This window comes from Atractosteus spatula, chromosome 6 (assembly GCF_055471065.1).
Source record: "Atractosteus spatula isolate fAtrSpa1 chromosome 6, fAtrSpa1.hap1, whole genome shotgun sequence".
Classification (NCBI taxonomy): domain Eukaryota; kingdom Metazoa; phylum Chordata; class Actinopteri; order Semionotiformes; family Lepisosteidae; genus Atractosteus; species Atractosteus spatula.
In genome coordinates this window covers 14,263,632-14,283,384 of record NC_142711.1, presented here as the reverse complement: position 1 = coordinate 14,283,384, position 19,753 = coordinate 14,263,632, and the positions used below count along the sequence as shown (strand labels likewise).

The window sequence follows — 19,753 nt, the reverse complement described above, 5'->3', positions numbered from 1 at the left end:
CAGTATTTCTATATACAAGCCGACACGCAATATTAAACATCACAGAAAGTGCCAAGTGTGCAGCACTAATACAACAGCGTTGGCTTCTCTGAGTGCTTTGAGCTAGTATCTGACACGATCAATCAAGCAGACCCTATTCTCCAGTGGGACCACTCATTCCCCCAGAGCAAGGACTTCCACTTTCACAACAAAGTGCTGCAAAACTGAACGCGTCCACGATCAGATCTCCCTTTCATTACGAAAAGGGTGTCAATTACAGTTCTGTACAAAAGGGCTTGAGTAATCTTTGTTTATATTTATACAGTGGATAAAGTAAAGGGGAGCTGCTGCAGGGCATGATTTATGATACTGTACAATGTGAGAAAGACAAGGTGAGCAAAGCAATGAGGATCAGGGCAATTATAATGAAATTGTACATCAGGACTATGGTGGAGCATACAAAGCGATACGTTCAGTAAAGCAGCAAGAAGAGAAACAACTCAAGAACTAAGGGTCAAAGCTCAGTGTTTCATTTTGTTTATATTCTTTTTTGTTCAACAGTCTTCGAAACTTTCATAATAACCCTTACCCGAGGATTCAAAAGACTTTCTTTCTAGGCTTGCTGGATTTCTAGTGAGCATTGCAGTGCCTCTCTTGTCTTAATTCTGACAAATTAAAAACATCACATCTTTCGTGGGAGGATGTGTCCCAGGCGAACCTACAGTAAACATATCCCCCAGTGAAATATAAAGAGGTGTTGTTATTCCATAATATGTAATAGATTGTAAGAAATGTGTGTTTCCCTGGAGCCACGTGGGAATGATCAACACAAACACGAAAAATTAATGTGAAAAAGTAAGGGCTGTCGATTCACCAAACGATCAATTTGTATGATGCGAAAGGCTTCTCAATTAACAGCACTTCCAGTAACCACCCGCCACCTGTCTCTGCTGTCTTGAAGTGTAGTGCAAAGCCTGACCATACCGTAGCTCTGAAACATTAGCAGGTATCAGAGGAGCACTTCAGTTCTACATCATGACTTACAACAGCTTTGAGCAATTTCTATTGTTCCTACACTATTCTAGTCCTTCATACTGTATTGATAATAAGCATGGTCACCAGTAAATCATAATCATTGTGATGTAGACAGTACATCCCAGGAGCTATGAGTAATATGATAGGTGATTCAAATATTAAGATAAATGTTTTCTTATACTGAGTTTTGGTACATTAGAAACATGCAATTACAGTATATGGAAAAAAAAGTTTTAGGAAATGAGATATTTGATCCCTTTCAGACAGCAGAACTGCTACTACCTGCTCAGAACTCAGGAGCTAAGCAAGACTGTGGCTGGTGAGCACTGCAATGGGAACCCCTAAAGAGAACAAGGAAAACCAGTTTGCAGCGCTGCGTGATGTTGGTAGACCAGTAGGTGGCGCTCTATAAACACATTCGATTGAGAGAAAACTTTAAAACGTAGTCATTGAAAATATCATGGTAGGAATGAAAGGAGTGGGAATGTTAACCGTTGATTTCGAACACTCTGGACTGCATAAAGGTCTCCTTCAATTCAAGCAGTTGGCAACTTTTCCATCTGTGATTGATGAAAAAGGTCACTTTTTATTTGTGCAAAACACTTTGGTACCCATGTGGATGAAAAGCAATTTACTATTATTATTAAACTTTTACACTCTTAAGACTCCATATACCTTGAATTGTGTACAAATCTTGGAAGAAACTAATGCTGCAGCCTTATTGTGACACAGAATACATACATATCACTGTTTTGGGGAACAAATATCTCCCTTTTGTGCAGCATTTTCCACCACACTATGTCTACATCATTTCTTTCAAACAAATAATCATAATGTTGCCTAGTAATAAAGAAAAATAAAACCTACTCAAGAGGACTAAATCGGCCCCTTGAAAAAGTTATTTTATTGCGTTTTTTTTGTCTTAGCAGGTTTAAATTGAAGAACATGCGGGTAAAGCATTTCTAAAGGTATTATAGACTTGGCCACCTATTTGTTTACACGAAACTAGATGGAAACTCTTTGCTCAACAAGGTGCCTTTGTTGTCAGCAGAAACTAATACTGTCTTGGAAAGGTCTTAAACAATAGAGGAGGGCCAATAACGTGATCTATTAAGTGCATTTGTATATGTGACATACTGTAGGAGCTACTGCCGTTAAACTCTGTTTAACAATTAAATTATACAATTTTTTAACTTTGTTTTTTTTTCAGTTTTCCAACACGAGTGTTTGCAGCACGCTTAGAAGTGACAGCGTTTTATCACCAGACCCTGGAAGACGTTTCTCCCACTTTGGGCCAAAAGCATTAGGCCTGTCGAGGGGCAGAAACTCCACGCCCCCGGAAAGGCGCGCTGCACGGAGAGCACGCACAAACACGCTCCAGTCCTCAAAAACTGCTGGAGGTGGGGATCGTCTCCGCAGCCCCTCCCTTCACAAAACCCGGCAGCTGTTCCTTCACCGGGACAACATTCCCTGCCTTTCCTCGAGCGAGGAAGAGGCCGATGACGTCGGCGAGGGAGAAGGCGGAAAAAAAAACCCGCCCGTCGAAATTCCACTTTGGAGCGGCTACCGCTAATTGCGGATTCCGCTCCTCAGTGTTGCCGAGGCGGGCCAGATCGAGCGCTGCGGCTCCAGCATCCCTCAGGCGAGGTCCAACCTTTTTCTTGCAGCGCACCCAGGGATTAGCCTGACTTCCCTTAAATTCTCCCCGCTGCACAGCAAGAGCTAATCTTCCCCTGCGCGGAGCAGGAATGGGGTTGCCATGGAAACCGAGCACATTCTGGCAGAGCCACTACAGAGATGAGCCGCGGAAACGACAGTGAAGCATGTACTCGGCCTTCCTCCAGGGTGATGGGCTCCTTCCTCTATGATTAAATTCCCCGACAAGTTTACAGATGGGCCAGAGTGCTGTATTTTGCCAGAGGGATGTTTGCTGGTAAAGGGAGGAGGTTTCAGGATCACAGCAATGGCTAATGAGCCTGCTTGAATTCTGATTTTAGTGAAAGAGCACTCCCCCCACCACCACCACCACCACCTCTGCCACCCCTCCTCCCTTTCTCTATCTCCCCCCATCAAGAGCCACTGCAAAGCCTTTAGTCCCTAAACATTCTTACGCTTTGCTTCAGCACTTCGGATGTTTTTCATTTGCTATGGCTGTAAATGACAATTCACTCAAGGACAGGCCAACCGCCGCAAACTAAGCCTCCAGTTCGCCACAGCCTTGTTTCAGAAAACAACGGCACCTCACACCTGTGATTTCTGGGTTCCTGGCCAACTGTGGATTACCTGCGACGCTCCCTAGCTAAGAAACCAAGGGAAATCAAAATCCTTTGGGCAAGCTGATGTTTGTCTTCGCGACGTGTTTATCTAGGGGGATTGGAGAGGACCTGTTCAATCAGGGGCATCATATCACTTCATTTATCTGATGCCATTACTGCTTCGCCTGAGTTGTGCACTGTAGCGGTTCTCAGTTCCTACCACGGGGTTTATCAGAATGGCGAATAGTGATTTTCCACAGGCTTACGATCGCTGCTGCTTGCTACTGCTGCTGCTGCTCCTGCTGCTCTGCCCTGCAGCGGGATCTGTGGGACCAAGCGCCGAGCTCGAGTCTCCATGGCGATTTCTCCCTCTATCCAATGGGGATTAATACTCTCTTGACAGGCAGGCAGCCGGCGTCGACCTGAACGAGGAATCAAAGCCCATCCACCGCCCCAGTCCAGGGGGCTGCTGTGGGAGCTGATGGCTGACACAGAAAACACATTAGACACAGACAATGAAGTCGCGCTGGATGCTGCTTTATGGCTAGTATTCCTTATTAAATGTGGTTTGCACGTCTGAGAAAACACAGAAGCCATCCCAGGGAAACAAATTAAAAGCCAGGAACCTCTTGGCAGGTGCAGGTGGATCTGCTTGCAGCCCACTAAGGAATTTCACATATCCTGTGCCGTGACAACACAAGCACAGCCCAGACCCAGTAGATTTCACCTGTTAAGCAGCATGACTTCCTAGTAATAATAATGGATTCCTGTGTCAGTCGTGTGTCATTCTCCCAACCTGCGACTCAAATGTATGCGCGAGCAAGTCATACAATCTTGTAGGGAGAGGCAGGCTAAAATAATCGATCCAAAATGTAAAGTTTAGCCCTGTTCAGCTCTTGATAGCTTTGATTTCTGTAACAGCACAGCATGTGGTGCTGGCTACAATGCACAGTGTGTTTGCTCTGGAGCTCTGTAACACCTTCTTAAGGGAAACACAGTGTGATAAGTGAAGCCAAGCACATTGTTTACAAGCATCCTCTTTCAAATTGAAGAGATGGTACTTTTAACTTGAGTACTCAGATGAAAAATAGGATTCTTGTGTCATAAACATACTGTACAAGTTTACTTCCACAAGTCTTTGTGGAAAGATGTGAAAATAATGACAGCGCAAAATAAAAGTTACCTGAGCATGATCAGAACTGTTTTTGATGGTAAAATTAAACTGGTATGGCACGGTGGACAGTGGTTAGCATTTCTGCTTTGCAGAGCTGGGGCCCCGGTTTTAATTCCTGGGGTGCTATCTGTGTGGAGTTTGCATGTGCATTTCCTCCAGGTGCTCCAGTTTCATTCCACAGAGACATACTGGTAGGTTAACTGGTTTTCCGGGGAAAATGGCCCTAGCGTGAGTGTGTGTGTTTGTGTCTATGTGTGCCCTCAGATGGACTGGTGTCCCATCCAGGGTGTATCCTGCCTTGCGCCCGTTGCTTGCTGGGATAGGCTCTGACTGCCCAGTGACCTTCTATTGAATAAAGTGGTTAGACAATTGATGGATAAAACTGGTACTGTATGTTCACCCCACCCTCATGTTCAAGAAATTCTTCAGTCGTTGTTTTACATTTTACAAGTACAGTAAGTCATTTTCTCCTTTTAATAAGACATTGCATTTACTGTGTTTATATAAATATTTATCTCTGGATTTACATGCGATAATGGGAAAAACCCGTTGTCAAAAATTATATTGCGTATATTGGAAAATTGGTTTCCTTCTGATGAAATTCAATTGGGATTTTTGAATAAGAAAAGAATGTGTTTTTCTTTTGGTCAAATATTCTTTTTGTATTTTCGTGACATTTCTAAACTAATTTCTTTTATTGCCTGATTCTGAAAAGGCAACAACTTACTACTTAATATGTCTGATCCTCTGAAGCTTCTCTTAAGAGATGTTTCATTATAAAGCTAAATAAATTGGATACTTAATTAATGACAAACACACAATACTTTGCTTTTATTAATAAAGCATTATTATTACTATGCAGCATGATATTTTTATGATCAAAGCTATTAACATACAGTATGTAAAAATAATATTAAAATCTATGTATATTTTTAAATAACAGTGTTAACATTTTTCATGTTAAAAATTCAAAGCAATGACAGATTTAAAATAATAAGTTCAGATTAATGAGATTTTATCATGATAGCAGAATAAAGAACCAATTATCTTTAAATCACTACACCTGTTGAATATAGAATAAGGATGATTTTTTAAAACCCAAAGAATCAAGAGTTCAAATAAGAAATCCATTAATATTCCACTTTGCTCTTTAGAAATAACCCATCCATCCAACTCATTTTTTAACCACATTTCCCATATATTGTCATGGGGGGAGCTGGAGCCTATCCTGGCAAGCAATGGGCACAAGGCAGGACACTCCCTTGATGGGACGCCAATCCATCACAGGGCACACACATTGACACCAGGGCCAATTTTCCCAGAAGCCCATGAATCTACCAGTACAGCTTTGGACTGTGGGAGGAAATCAGAGCACCCAGAGGAAACTCAGGCAAAAATGGAAAGAACATAAAACCTCCACACAGATATCACCCCAAGAATTGAACCCTGTGCCCCAGTATTACAAGGCAGTAATGCTAACCACTACATCACTGTCCCACCCTTAAAAGGAGTCATTAAAATCAATCTGTCTAATCAATGAATCTAAACTCCACAGAGCAACTAATTTCATACAAATTCAAATCTGCAAGTATCGATGAACAGAGCCATCACAACAACTGGGCTCCTTCCCTGCCTGTCATTAGAAGAGATTTCCAAGGAATGACACTAGTTCATAGAAAAGAACAAGCATGGAAAAATCAAGGAAGAAACAGCCAGCCGGGGGAGTCTGAAGCTGCAGCTACAGAAATAAAAGAGACAAAATCTTTTCTAATGTTTCAACGGTACAGAATATATAGTCCACGTCAGACTCCCCCCGAACTGCAGTTCCTGGAACAAGGAGGACAAATTCTGACTAAGACTAAGGACAATTGGAAACTGGGGTGTTTTTCAATCTACTTTATTTAGAAATCCAATCGAATCCATTGGTGAAGCATCATATCAACCTCAGGCACCAAAGCGAGGCCTCACTCCAGTGAGTAGTGTGTTTTCATCAGGGAGGTCCAGACATGGGGGAAGCTACATTCACTTGAGCACAGCCACCTAATTACTATTTGCAGGTGTATTAATATACAGCATTTAATTATAGGGGAGTGCATTCTGATCACGCATGTCACAAGAGAGGGACTGGTTTTAGGTTACATAATTCTTAAATATTTGCAAAGGCAACTCTGTCTTCAAACATTTTTATCTATAAAGCATTTTCTTATTTTTTTTCAATTAACACATATGCTAGCTAGATAATTAAAGGTTAAAACATATTCAGAAGTCCTTTATAAATAAGGCACCTTTCAAAGATACTAAAAAAACCAACCTAAAAATAGTAACTTCTGACATTTAGTAGAAATTCACATTAAAGACATATAGTAGTTATCACACTCCCAAAAACCTGTTGGTGTATGTGTTTTTACATGGGCTTTTCATTTTTTGGTGTTTGAGGACTTAAAAGCACTTTTCATCTTTATGCTTTGCTGCAGTTGTGGCTCATGTGCAGAAGATTCTCGGCCACAACCCTGACCCCTATCAGATTCTAGATAACAAAACTTCGGTATGTCAGTCATCCCTCAATATGCAGTACAGTAAGTAAATAGCACACACACTTGCTACCATGGTACAGTATGTGCATGAGCTGTACAGTGTTGAAAACCCACCACTGTAGCTCATGACTGGTAGTGGAATCTGAGTTCGCTGGGCTAGAATGTCAGTCTAGGTTCGCACTGAGATCTGAGGTCCTAATCTCTGCCACCCATGACACAAGCAGGACTGATTTCGTAACTGTTGACCTGAACTTTGCAGAACACTGTATTGGGGCTGCATTCCACACAAGCACAAAGTGAATATGTCTTAAGTGTTGTTACCTAAGAAATGAGGACTGCTCTATTTAGACTAGTACTAGTATCACAGAAATGGTCAAAATGGTTTGCAAATTTATTTTTACAATTTTATGCTGGATCTTGAAATAAAAGGATTTGGGCATGATGAGAGACTGAAATATGAAAATAACAGGGAATTATGTCAGGAATATTAAAATAAGAAGGTTGGCAGTTGATTCAAAAGGACATAAAAAGACTATGCTGCTTTCCCATTTCTTCTGTTTACTATTCTGAATTTATTCGATTTGGATATCATTTTGAGTAAAATACTTGAAGCAAAACATGAGAATCACAAATTATGCAAATCCCACTACATTGGTACTGTACAAGCATAATACATTACAAATTACACTTCTTAATTAAACTGCTTAATTGTGCTTAATTGAAAGGACACGCCCTTAAAATACCAAAACAGTAGTGACAAATAAAATGTGCAATTAACATTTTATTATGCACTCTATCCACAAATGTAACTCCATTTAGAGACAGGTGTCTGTAAGAGCAAGCAGAAATCACTAGGAGTTCTGGGAAGTGTCCATAATAATAATCAAGCCTGACCACCTTACAATAGCTGAGCTTGCCCTACCTTCCCTATGCTATACCTATCACTGATGTTGTCATTTGTCTAAGCACCTTGAGGAGCTAAGTAGGTAGGTCCCTTTTCAGGCCATCAAGGCCCATGGGGGAACAGGGGGCAAGGGCCACCATTCTTCTTGACCATCCAACACTGGAGGTGGAGGTGATGTGGCCAGCATCACACTCCGGCTGTCCTATTACTCCTCAGAAGGATTAATCCCCAGTACTCACTTGGAAAGCAGGCTGAGTGGAACTGGGAGCCGTCTGGAAGGAATTAGAGCAAGCTACATCGCTTGCCCCTACCTGTGATTGAACCAGGGACCTTCCAGTCAGGAGCCAGACACCCTTGTCATCTGAGCTCCCACGGGCTTGAGTAGCTGCCTCGGTGAAATATGGGAATGGACAGTTGGACCAGTGGATGGAGGGGATGATAAAGACGAAACAGTCCGGTTGACCCAAATCGTGTTTCACTAGGAAAGACTGAATGTGTATTGAAACGTGATGACAATGTGTAATGAGTGTTTCAGTTGGCCAATAACCTGCTTGGCTGAGGGCTGACCTCCTGGCCAGAGGACGAGGAGGCTGAGACCCCCCTGCAGAGTGAGGGGTGACCAAGGGCCAGCTGCACAGGTGGACGTGGGCTGGAGGTGGGACGCAAACGGCGAGGGAGAGAAGGGAATCACGTATAGTATTTATCGTTTCCAACTGATATAGCTGAGGCTGATTGAACTTGGCTGTTGTCATCCTTCTTGAACTTTAATTAGCAACCCCATTTATAAGAGTTAGGAAATGGGAAGTCAAAGAAGCACCAGCTAAACCTTAAGGAGGATGTTTCACTCACATTGCTACAGTAAAACGTCCGGCTGTATAAATGGGTACAAATGAAAGTCTTTTTGGATAAAGGTGTCGAACGCAATAAATTCATAAGAACAATAACGGTAACAAAACACTGCCCCAAAGTTAATTCTATGCAATATGATGAAGAGACTAATATGTTCATACAATACATACAGTATGTCTATGTAGTGTAAATACCACCAAATGGGTAATGGCATTATGTATTACAAACACATCTCATTGCTTAGAAGAAAAGCAGTATCATATCCACTCATCTGTTCTACACGACTGGTGGAAAACGTTCTAGAAATATTAGGAATATATCAATGTAATCCATATTGATCACGATGATGGGAAGAATGGCTGTGCTGCTACATCAGGCGTGACCTATGGTTTATTGGATTAGGTTCACATTGTGTTTTGTTTGGTTTCTCTGGTGTCTGCTGGTAATGTTATTTAGATAAGCCAGCCACTCACAATCCTTGGGACAAACTGCTTCGAAGACCTTTTGTTTCTCATTGGTAGGTCAAAGCTCTGGGGACTCCTGGGAATATTCCTGAAAAATGTCCTGCTACATGAGGAAAACAGCCATAATTCACTGGCTTTTGCAAAAGTTCGTTAAGTACTGGAGAAGAAAAGACATGGTTTCTGCCACGAGACCATTAACCCTTGTAATGGAGTGTACGTTTCCATCTCTGAGCGATCCAGGTAACTTTCAGATCCTAAGCTGCAGTACGTGCGATAAGAAAACCCAACAAAAAGCAGGAAGAGTGATTTGTTCTGTTAAACGGAGTACCTCCAAGAGTGATGAGGTGTGGTTCACGGTAATTATGAGTCGTAGTTATCGGTATTCATGGATCAAAAGAATAAGATCGAATGGCACGATATCCATGCTTCCTCCAGAAAAGGTTAACAGTGAGACAAAACTAGAAGAGAGACCACAGACCACAACAGACACAGAGCACCAGTAGCTATACAAACAAAACCGGCACAGGCAGTAGAAGGGACTATGACTCACTGTCAGCACGAAGCTGATGCCGATTTCAATTTCCACAGCAAAACCTCGCCCTACGCAACGCCGAAAGGGACGACGCGTCTTTGAGAAGCCGCGACAACGAGGAGAGTAAGAAGTGTTTTCTCTGTCAAGCGGACCGTGTGTCACGATCGCAAACCCCTCCTGTTAAGGGCGCCCCAGCCCTTCCTCGTTTGCCTCTTCCCCCGCACCTGTTCCTTGTTCCTACCCCGTTTCAGTTCGCCTTTATAAGCCAGGCGCTCACTTCACTCGAGGTTCTGCATCTGATCTCCGCATCGTGCGAGCTCGGGTCCTGGTTGCTCCTGGCTCTGTTATGTTTTTTTAGCTTCCTGCGCCTGCGCCTGCGCCTGTTCCCCCCGCCGGTCCCGACCCGGCACCTGTTTTTAATCCCTGGTTTTTGGATGGATTACACGGCCATGGACCTTTGTTTTCGATTTCTTCTGGGTTGTTTGCCTCGGCCACACCTCCCCCGTGCACCACTGACTTCCCCCCTGTTTTCATTCCCATATTCCTGCATGACTTTTTCCCTACTGTTTCCTCACAATTCTGGATTGTGTCATCCGCATAGGGTCCGGAAAGAACTGATCGTGACACCATGAACGTTGCCTAGAACGTCAGGAAAGGTCATGGGGGGGGGCCCAGATGGCCAGCTGTAGAACCTTTAAATCTCCATGAATAAGAAACGAACCGTTCTTATGGCAAACAGAAAGTTAGGATCGTTCAAAGTACAGAAAAGTACTTTTAAAGAAGAGCCCCACAATGGCAGTCTGAAACTGCTTGTCTTGAGTCTTGAGCCGAGAAGATTACATGGAGGCCGTCGGAGCCAAATATTCAAAACCCTCGAAGACAAAGCCAATCCCGCGCACCTCTTCAATGAACACTCCAAAATGAACAAGCCAGAGGACACGTGTGCCCAGAGATGCGCGCCTAAAACTGCCGCACTTTTTCACACAAAGGCTTGTGAGGATCTGGAATCTGGAATAAGATACGGGCCTGTTCCAGTTAAGGGAGCAGGAGAGGGGGAAGAAGGTCAAACCTGAAGCTCCGTGATTGGCAGCAAGGGACCCCCAATTGATCGGAAATACTGCGATTCCTGCAAAATGTAGGGCTGTTTCGAAGAATGTGTTTTGACCTTTGTAGGTTTCGGAACACATTTCTGAACCAGCTTCTGATCTATTAATAGTAATCTGCATAATTTCTACTCCTTTCCGCCTTAAACGACTTTACTTGGCTGAAAATTTAATTACTATGCAGGTAATCCATGTAAATTGAATAAAACATTCATTTGGCCTTTAAAAACAGTATATAAAAAGAACAGGAAACATTTAACTTTAACAACCTAAATCAATTGAAAAAACATTTGTATGTACATAATTAATGGTGCTTGTCATACTCTGAATATACTATATAGCAACTACAGTATACAGTAGTATACCGGGCTTGAGTCACACTCTTTATCTTCAAAGAATAATACAATACTTTATTGTAAATCATCTTTTTTGTAAGCCACGCAAATTCAGGCTGGTTTTTTTTTCATCATGTATAAAATTGGTCAATTAAATATTTATATTAGATACAATGCCAAAGAACCTGGAAAAATAAAATGAGTAATTTTAATAAAAAGTTTCATATTGAAAATTAAAATGTGTTAAACATAATAACAAAGAACAATATCTTTAACAAATAAATACCATCATGGCGCTGTTATAAAACAACGGTGAATCAAATGTTGATCCTCGCATTTAAAATAAAAAACTGCACTGCATCGCGGGTTTGATTTGAGTTGCATTTCCTACAGTCCTGCACTCGCCGCGACGCGCAGGCGCAGACAGAATCAGCCGGTCGCTTCCTGTCGCGGCTCTCAGTGACTGTCTCGCGGCATCACGTGGTGCGCTCGCCTTTAAACGATGATTGTCGCCCTTAATGAGTGTTCAGCACGACCCCCAAGAAGAATTTGCCAGTCAGTCCCTCGAAAAGTGATTGATCACACGCGAAGAGGCAGAAAACAACTGTTGATATGCCCGCTAGAGTTGAGAGGTCAGCGTCTGTGGCGAAGTTTTCGGGCATTAATGAGCTAACTCTGCGAACAGTGATGTGAAAGGAGGTAAAAAGCAGAGAAAGTGTGATGTATTTACTGTACACTGAAGTTATTGTTCCTTCTTATGAAACACCATACAAAATATGGTGAAAGCGCAGTGAATGTTTTCACACCTCAAAAGGTGAGTAAAGCTTAGTAGCAACTTTACATTTCAGTAACGTTTTCATCGTACCTGTAATGGATAAACTATGGGGGCCATCCTGTGAAAAATGGAAAATTAAATTTTATTTGCCATACTGTAGATTTGTATGTGATTTTGGTTTACACAATGTATATTCAAGAACACAACCACAGTGTAGATCAAAGTCTGGCTGATGTCTATCCAGTGGACAATAACAATATCTGGGCAATTAATGGCACAAAGAAAGTGATTTGAAAATAGTTGCAAATGCCACTATGCTCATACTCATACTGTATTTCATTGCAATAATAATGACTTATTATTATTTGATAATATTAATTCCTTACACTTATATAGCACTTTTCTGGGCACTCCACTCAAAGTGCTTTACAGGTAATGGGGATCCCCTCCACCACCACCAGTGTGCGGCCCCACCTCGAGGATGCAACAGCAGCCATAGTGCACCAGTACTCTCACCACACACCAGCTCTCAGTGGGGAGAAGGGCAGAGTAATGAAGCCAGGTCATAGACAGGGATTATAAGAAGGCCATGACTGGTAAAGGCCAATGGGAAATTTGGCCAGGACGCCAGGTATTTTGTTAAAACACCCCTACTCTTTTCAAGAAACCTCTTTTCTGGACCTAGGTTTTACATCTCATCTGAAAGAGGGTGCTTTTTTACAGTATGGTGTCCCCTTCACTTACACCTCTTCCAGTAGCAAACTTCCAGGTACTGGCCAGGCTCACACCTGCTTAGCATCAGTGGGCTGCCAGTTGTGAGTTGCAGAGTGATATAGCTGCTTTAGTAGATAAAGGAGTTGCATATCTCATCTTGCTCATTTGTAAGTTCAGTAGCTACAGTAAGTGAATCTAAAACTGTCCAGCAGTTTCCTGAAAGAGTCAGGCTGTGAAACCTGTTCCAAATATCCACAGCTCTTTGTGTAAAGAAGCTTTTCCTATTCTCTGGACTGAATGATTCCCTTTTAGTTTCCAGTTGTGAACCCTTGTCCTTGTATTGCTTCCGAGTCTGAAATATTCCCTTGGGTTGACTCTATATCTAAGAGCTTAAATACTCTCATCAAATTTCCTCTCAATATCCTTGTTTCTAGACTGAAGAGATTTATCTCCATCAGCCTGTCTGCATATGGCAATACTCTGAGACCAGGAATCGTTTTTTTGTTGATCTTCCTTGAACTCTTCAAGGCTATAATATCCTTTTTAGTGACAGGACAATCAAAACAGAACCAGATTCTAAACGAGGTTTTACGAGAAGACTGACCTACGTGAGCATAACTTCATTTGATTTAAATTTGGCATTCTCCTGCTCTGTGTGCTTTTTTACTGCTTCCTTGCATTGTCAGGACATAGAACAATCCAGATAAATGTCCAGATTCCTTTGACATAAGTTTTCAGCAGCTCTAAACCGCACACTTCACACCAATGTTACATTTCATTTGTCAGCTGTCTGCCCATGATTGTGTCCTGTTGTAACTGACTTGCTGTTGTGTACTGCTTGCCAGTTCCCTTATATTGTTATCAGCTAGGTTGCTTATTATACCAAAATCTCGATCGGCTCTTGATATACAGTAGATCAGGAAGATCAATGTGCCTAAAACAAATCCCTGGGTACTGTACACCGCATTTTACGTGAGGTTATGCCTCTTAAGATAACATGCTGTTTCCTACTCATTACCCACTTTTCACTGTCTTTTAGCAAACATTACCTTTCGATTGGAGAATTATCCTTTTTTATGAGGGAGCTCACAAAACGCTTTCTGGAAGTCTAACTATGCCATATGATTTAGGGTTATTGCCAACGTTGTCACTTTCTGAAGAATTCTAGCAGGTTAGCCAAATAAAATATTACCCTTCCAAGTCCATATTGGCTGTTTGTTAAAATGCCATTGATTCTAAGCTTTCTTCTAGTTCAGCTGTCAGTATTTTTTACTGATAATATTTATAAAACCCTGTCAATGCTATGGCCGCAAATTCTTGTATTGTATTGTATTTCTTAAGCTTCTAGCATTTAGGTACAAGGACTTGAGAAATGGATATGCTGATATGCGTTATGGCTTTTATGGTTGTTTGAAGTGTGGCTCTCAGTGTCCTGAATTGAGAAATAGAACTGGCCTTTTGTTAGCTTCCAGAACTTCAGTTCCACCATTAAACTATTCCTCAGTTACTCCATGTACATTTGAACAGGGGCTCTTGGTGCAGCCTTGCTATAGGAGTGAGAGTCTATAAAAGTGACCTTTGTCATCATGCACATATGTTCAAGTTAATCAACTGTTACTCCAGTAATGCATACTGTGTCTAAGGATACAGAGGACATCCTTGCCAGCTCTGGTTGCCTGAATCCTACCGAGAACATGTTGAAATGACTCGTTTCACCACAATATACTGTAATATCAGTTTCATTACAGCGACTATCTGGAAACGCGGGAGCACCAGTTCAGTTATTGATGGGGGGGTGAGCTACAATCCAAGCTGTATTTGCAGAAACTTCCCTGCAACAGCATAAAAGGGAAAAAAATAACTAACGTAATCAAAATATTTAAGTAAATTATAAGCATTTTACAGTAAGTGGGTAATCAAATGAAGATCGACCCCACGTCTCCGGGTTGTTAAATCACCGTGTTCACCCGTAAGGTTTATACAGGGAAATGTTGTTCTTCCTGCCTCTTTGACACGAGTGGCGATTCATATGACTTCCTGCATGAGGACGTTTGTTAATTGTCTATTTTCCCCCTTTCTCCACTATCTTATGGTTAGTTTTGTTGCCCAGCTGGTTGCTGTACTGCTGACTACTGAAAGGACACCTGTTTCTCACTCTGTTTCTACAGTTCTGTGTTTAACGCCTTTTGTATCTTCTTGTCAGAAAATGAATGTGTTTTACTTTCAGCATCATTGTTTATTGACAGTCCTCATCTGATAGAACATTGCTATCCATGGGGTTAGGTGTGGTTATTTCTTTTTGCAAAATAGTAGTTTTTTTTGCAAAATAATAGTTTAATATGTATAGTTAATACAATAACTAGTTAAAACCTATTAATGTCCAGTGTAGTCGCAATTGACCATGGGCTACGTCAGTATTTACTTAATACAGATATCGCTATGTGCGGACTTGCAGTTTTAAGCAGTGGAAGTGATTGCACATACAGTATACTGTAACTGTTCATAAAGGGACCATCATTGCTTTGATCTCTAAATCCCGCAAAACTGGCCCTCCTGCTTGTAATGATTCTGTTCATATCTGCTAAAAACTGCAAGATTTCATTATGACTAAACCCCGGTTGAAAGTAAATCTGTACACATTCTGCAGTGCTGGACACTGACACAATCATTAAACCGAAAGTGCCAGCCAAGTTCACGGTAGCTTCTACATGCGTTCAGTGCACAACAAAACAGGTTGTACATACACTGACGTAAGCATTGCTATCTCGTAATTACTATTAAGATAAGGGGGCGATTTTTTTTTCCCTTGGTGGCAGCAATGCGCTTCCGTAAAGAGCAATATTTCTATTGGATTAAAAGAGATGTATTCACAAGCCCGCTTTTTTACAATGTAACAGGGCTGCAACACGTCACTGGAAGTTTTGTTGCCTCGTTCTGAATTGCAGAACATGGAGATACACATACCTGGAAATTTCACCTATTTTGTGATGTAAAATGGAAGTTGTCACGATCCGAATCCCTCCTCTTAAGGGCGCTCCGGCCCTTTCGTATTTTAGTTGATTATGTGCACCCTGCCCTCTGTTTGTCCCTCCTTATTTAAGCCTGGGGCTCTCGCTGTTCCTGGCTCTGCTTAGGAAGACGGATGCCCGGAAGCTTGCCTGCCATCAAGTCGCCCTACGTCCGTGGCTTGAAGACATAGGCTTCACGGTGTCCTGACCAAGCTGAGTCCAGGGCTCGGAGCGCCTGGCTTCATCACGCCGTTTTTAATCTCGTTCCATGTCCCTGTCCCTGTTTTTAATCATCTTGTCTCAGATGGATTTCCTGGTTTTGGACTCTGGACTGTGCCCTGGATTCCACCTTTTGGACTGTCTGGACCTGTTTGCCATCGCCACGCCCCCCGAGCACCGGATCACCATAGTCACGCCCCCCTGTCTGTCGAACCGTCCAGATCCTCTTCGTCTCCTCCCCTGATGTCCTTCTCCACTTACTTCCGGATTATACCGTCTGCATAGGGTCCTGAACTACACTTCGCGGGAGCCTGGACCAGCTCCCATTACAGAAGTTTCACAAGTTACTGTCTACATTTTACTTTTGTTGTGGGATGAAGTACGCTCATCAATGCTGATTCTTTCTACCCAACAATATAAAAATAGCGTTGCAGTTCCCCTTTTACATTGTGTTGATCAGGAATCAAACCCAGGAGAAAATGCCATCACTGAACCACCAAAACCTCTTAACTACCAGTGAATAGGTTGCTGTTTTTCTCTATACTGTAGTTGGGTCACACGTCCCTCACTGATGTCCACTTCCCTCTCCACAGTCTCCCGGACTTGGCCTTGGACATGGACAGTCCTCTGGACATTACTTTCCCTAATCAGAGGAACTACTGTCCACATTGCAGTTGTTTTGTCCTTACATACTGAAGATCAGTTTAAATGAATAAGTTAAAGGTTTATTTCATGCTGAAAAGAGAAGAAAAGAAACATAACGTTTTGGCTGTGAGGGCTTCACAGCCAAAACGTTGTTTCTTTTCTCTTTTCAGCCTGGAATAAACCTTTAACTTGTTCCTTTGCAGCCTATGCATGCTGACGTAGCCACCTACTTGATATAGGTATTATATGATAACTGTGCTATCGCATGATCACATAAAGTACGCAAGAATTACTATCTTGTAATTACGAGATAAGGGCAAGGATTTTGTTTTCCCTGGTGGCAGCAATGTGCTTCCGTAGCTCTTGACTTTGAGACGGTTTTGCCCACAAATACTACTCACTCGTTAGCTCTGCATGCAGATCACATTGGAACATGTGTGCTGCACAACCTTATTTATTATCTCATATTACCGGGCCCCGACTAGCTTGGTTGATAGAGCAGGAGACTCATAATTTCAGCGTAGTGGGTTCGTTTCCCACTTCGGGCACCAGGTCCTCCATGTTGGAGGTTGGGCACAAGGCTAACAACCCTGTCCTGTAAGAAATTAATGTCAAATTGCTGCCCCTACATGCTGCAAGGCATAACGGGCAGACATCCACATCACATTACATTAGTCATTACAGTGACTAGTGAGCAAGAAGGGACACATCATGTCGCAATTCGTGGAAACTCGAATGCGAGTTTGCGACAACATGTGCGGCTTACAGTACTTTCACAAAGTTTGTGCTTCATTCGAAATTTGTACATTTGTTTCTATAACATAAATGAATTTATTCGGTTACAAAGATTGAATAACCGGTCTGAGAAATTGGGACTGCAGTTCCCCTTTAACTACCAAATGGGCTAGATAAGACAAATGCCCTCTTCTCATCTGTCCACATTCTTAAGTACTCTCAAGGTTTACTTTGATGCAGGTGGTCAGTTTGATTTTTTGGGTGAGCATTCACAGTACAGCAGGTACTGTATTCTGCGTTGCATTAATTAATGTGAAATTTGAAAACATATTTCTTGTTGATTTCTCTGGGTGAAAAATAGTTTTGTTGCTTTGTGTAGGAAAATTAGTTTTAGTTTGAGAAAAACAAATGATAAGTCAAAATGAGAGGAGTGTGTTTAGAGCTACTGTATAAAACATTTTCTGATGTAACCGCAATATGTATTGGATATTCATATTAATACCGTGTATTCACACTGTATAACTACAGCAAAAAAAAAATAAGCAGCAACATGTTTTCTCATAAACGTGCTAAAATCTGTAAGATATACTGTAATTGAATTATGGAAATTACATTTTATTTTTTGCTTATTTTTTATTGTCAGATATTTGGAACCCCACGCACATTCTATCTATTGCAAAAAGCAATTATTAGGTGCTTATGGTGTGATCTCCTTGCTAACAAACTTTTAAGAACAGACTCCAATGATATCTGTGGTGATATTACTTAGTAGAGTAGATGATAATGGAAGACGCCACAGAAGAGGTAAAACTCCTATATTAAAATGTGCCACACAGTTGTATATCATAAAATCTTGAGCCTTAGAAATACTTATGCATTTGAAAAAAAGTTAAATAAAAAAATGACATGATATTGCTTTATTTCTTCATTGTACCCAGTCACAAATTAGTTAAGAATAATTAGAATATCAAATCTCATTCATGGACCTGCTTCGTAAATGAAGTTATCCTGGTAAAATGGTGCGACATGACACCAGTATATATAGTACCGTAATTCTAATATTGCATTTTTATTAAAAACACTGCAGCTGCTTCATTGAAATCATTAAATGAAAGCATGAAATGGTAAAACATATAATATCTGATGTGATGTCTTATAAGAATACATAAGTATACACCCTGCAGCTCATAACTAGCAACTAGCACTGAATCTCAGCAGGTGGGAGCCTGGTCAGTGCCTGGATGGGAGCCCTTCTGGGAAAAACTAAGGTTGCTGCTGGAAGAGGTGTGAGTGGGACCAGTAGGGGGTGCTTACCTTGCGGTCTGTGTGGGTCTTAATACCCCAGTATAGTGACAGGGACAATATACTGTAAAAAAGGTGCCATCCTTTGAATGAGATGTAAAACTGAGGTCCTGACTTTCTGTGGTCATTAAAACTCCCAGGGCGTTTCTCGAAAAGAGTAGGGGTGTTACCCGGTCTCCTTGCCAAATTTCCCATTAGCCCTTACCAATCGTGCTCTCCTAGTAATCCCCATCTCTGAACTGGCTCCATCACTCTGCTCTCCTCCCCACTGAGAGCTGGTGTGTGGGGAGCGTTCTGGCGCACTATGGCTGCCGTCACATCATCCAGGTGGGGCTGCACACTGGTGGTGGTGGAGGGGAGTCCCCATTACCTGTAAAGTGTTTTGAGTGGAGTGTCCAGAGAAGAGATATATAAAAGTGTAAGGAATTATTATTATAATAATTATATGTGATGTCTGGCAACACTTGCTGGGTGGAAGCGCATTTAAAACTGAGAACAAGAGTCATGTCCTTATGCAGAGGGTGGTGGGAGTATGAGACAAGCTACCCAGCCCTGCTGTCGATACCTGTCAATACCCTGACTTCCTTCAAGAAACAGCTGGGTGAGATCCTCAGATCAATAAGCTTAATCAGTACTAAAAGGGCTAAAAGGGCCAAATCGCCCACTCTCATTTGTAGCTTTTCTTATGTTCCTGTTCTTAAGTATTTGTTCAGAAAAGCTACAGTACCTAGAATTTCTTTTTTTTTTTATTTACCCACTCAATTTGGCATCACTAATTGTGTCTTTGCACCTCGGCTCACGGCAACAACCCCTACGGTCTATCCACACAGAGAGGAAGGATAGATGGAGAAGTGCTCACAGACGTCTCTGGCTTGCCCATCCATTGACCCATCAATCTGTTCACAAACTACAAGCTCCGCAGCAACAGACGGGAGGCTCAGTGCTGGTTAGGCCCAGTGCTCCCTCACTACTCCCAGCAGTAGAGAGTGCAGGTGCCTGACACGTGTCAGGGCTTGCTGTTCTGCAGCAGAGTGAGGGAGCCTCGCCAGACTTGTCCCAGCTCTGCCTCTGGTAGCACAGAGCCACTACTCGGAGAATCCTGGGCACAGTCAGCTAGTGACATGATCCAGGCTCCCGCTCGCTGGATCATAGACCTTAGCCCCCGGTTTTCCACAATCCTTTTAATCTGAT

At 42.1% G+C, this 19,753-nt stretch overlaps 1 protein-coding gene across 3 annotated transcripts in view; it reads right to left on the bottom strand.

The window, feature by feature from the left end:
* Positions 1-19,753, bottom strand: part of LOC148831859 (nucleolar protein 4-like) — a 117,061-nt gene that overhangs the window by 70,007 nt on the left and 27,301 nt on the right. The window lies entirely within an intron of this gene.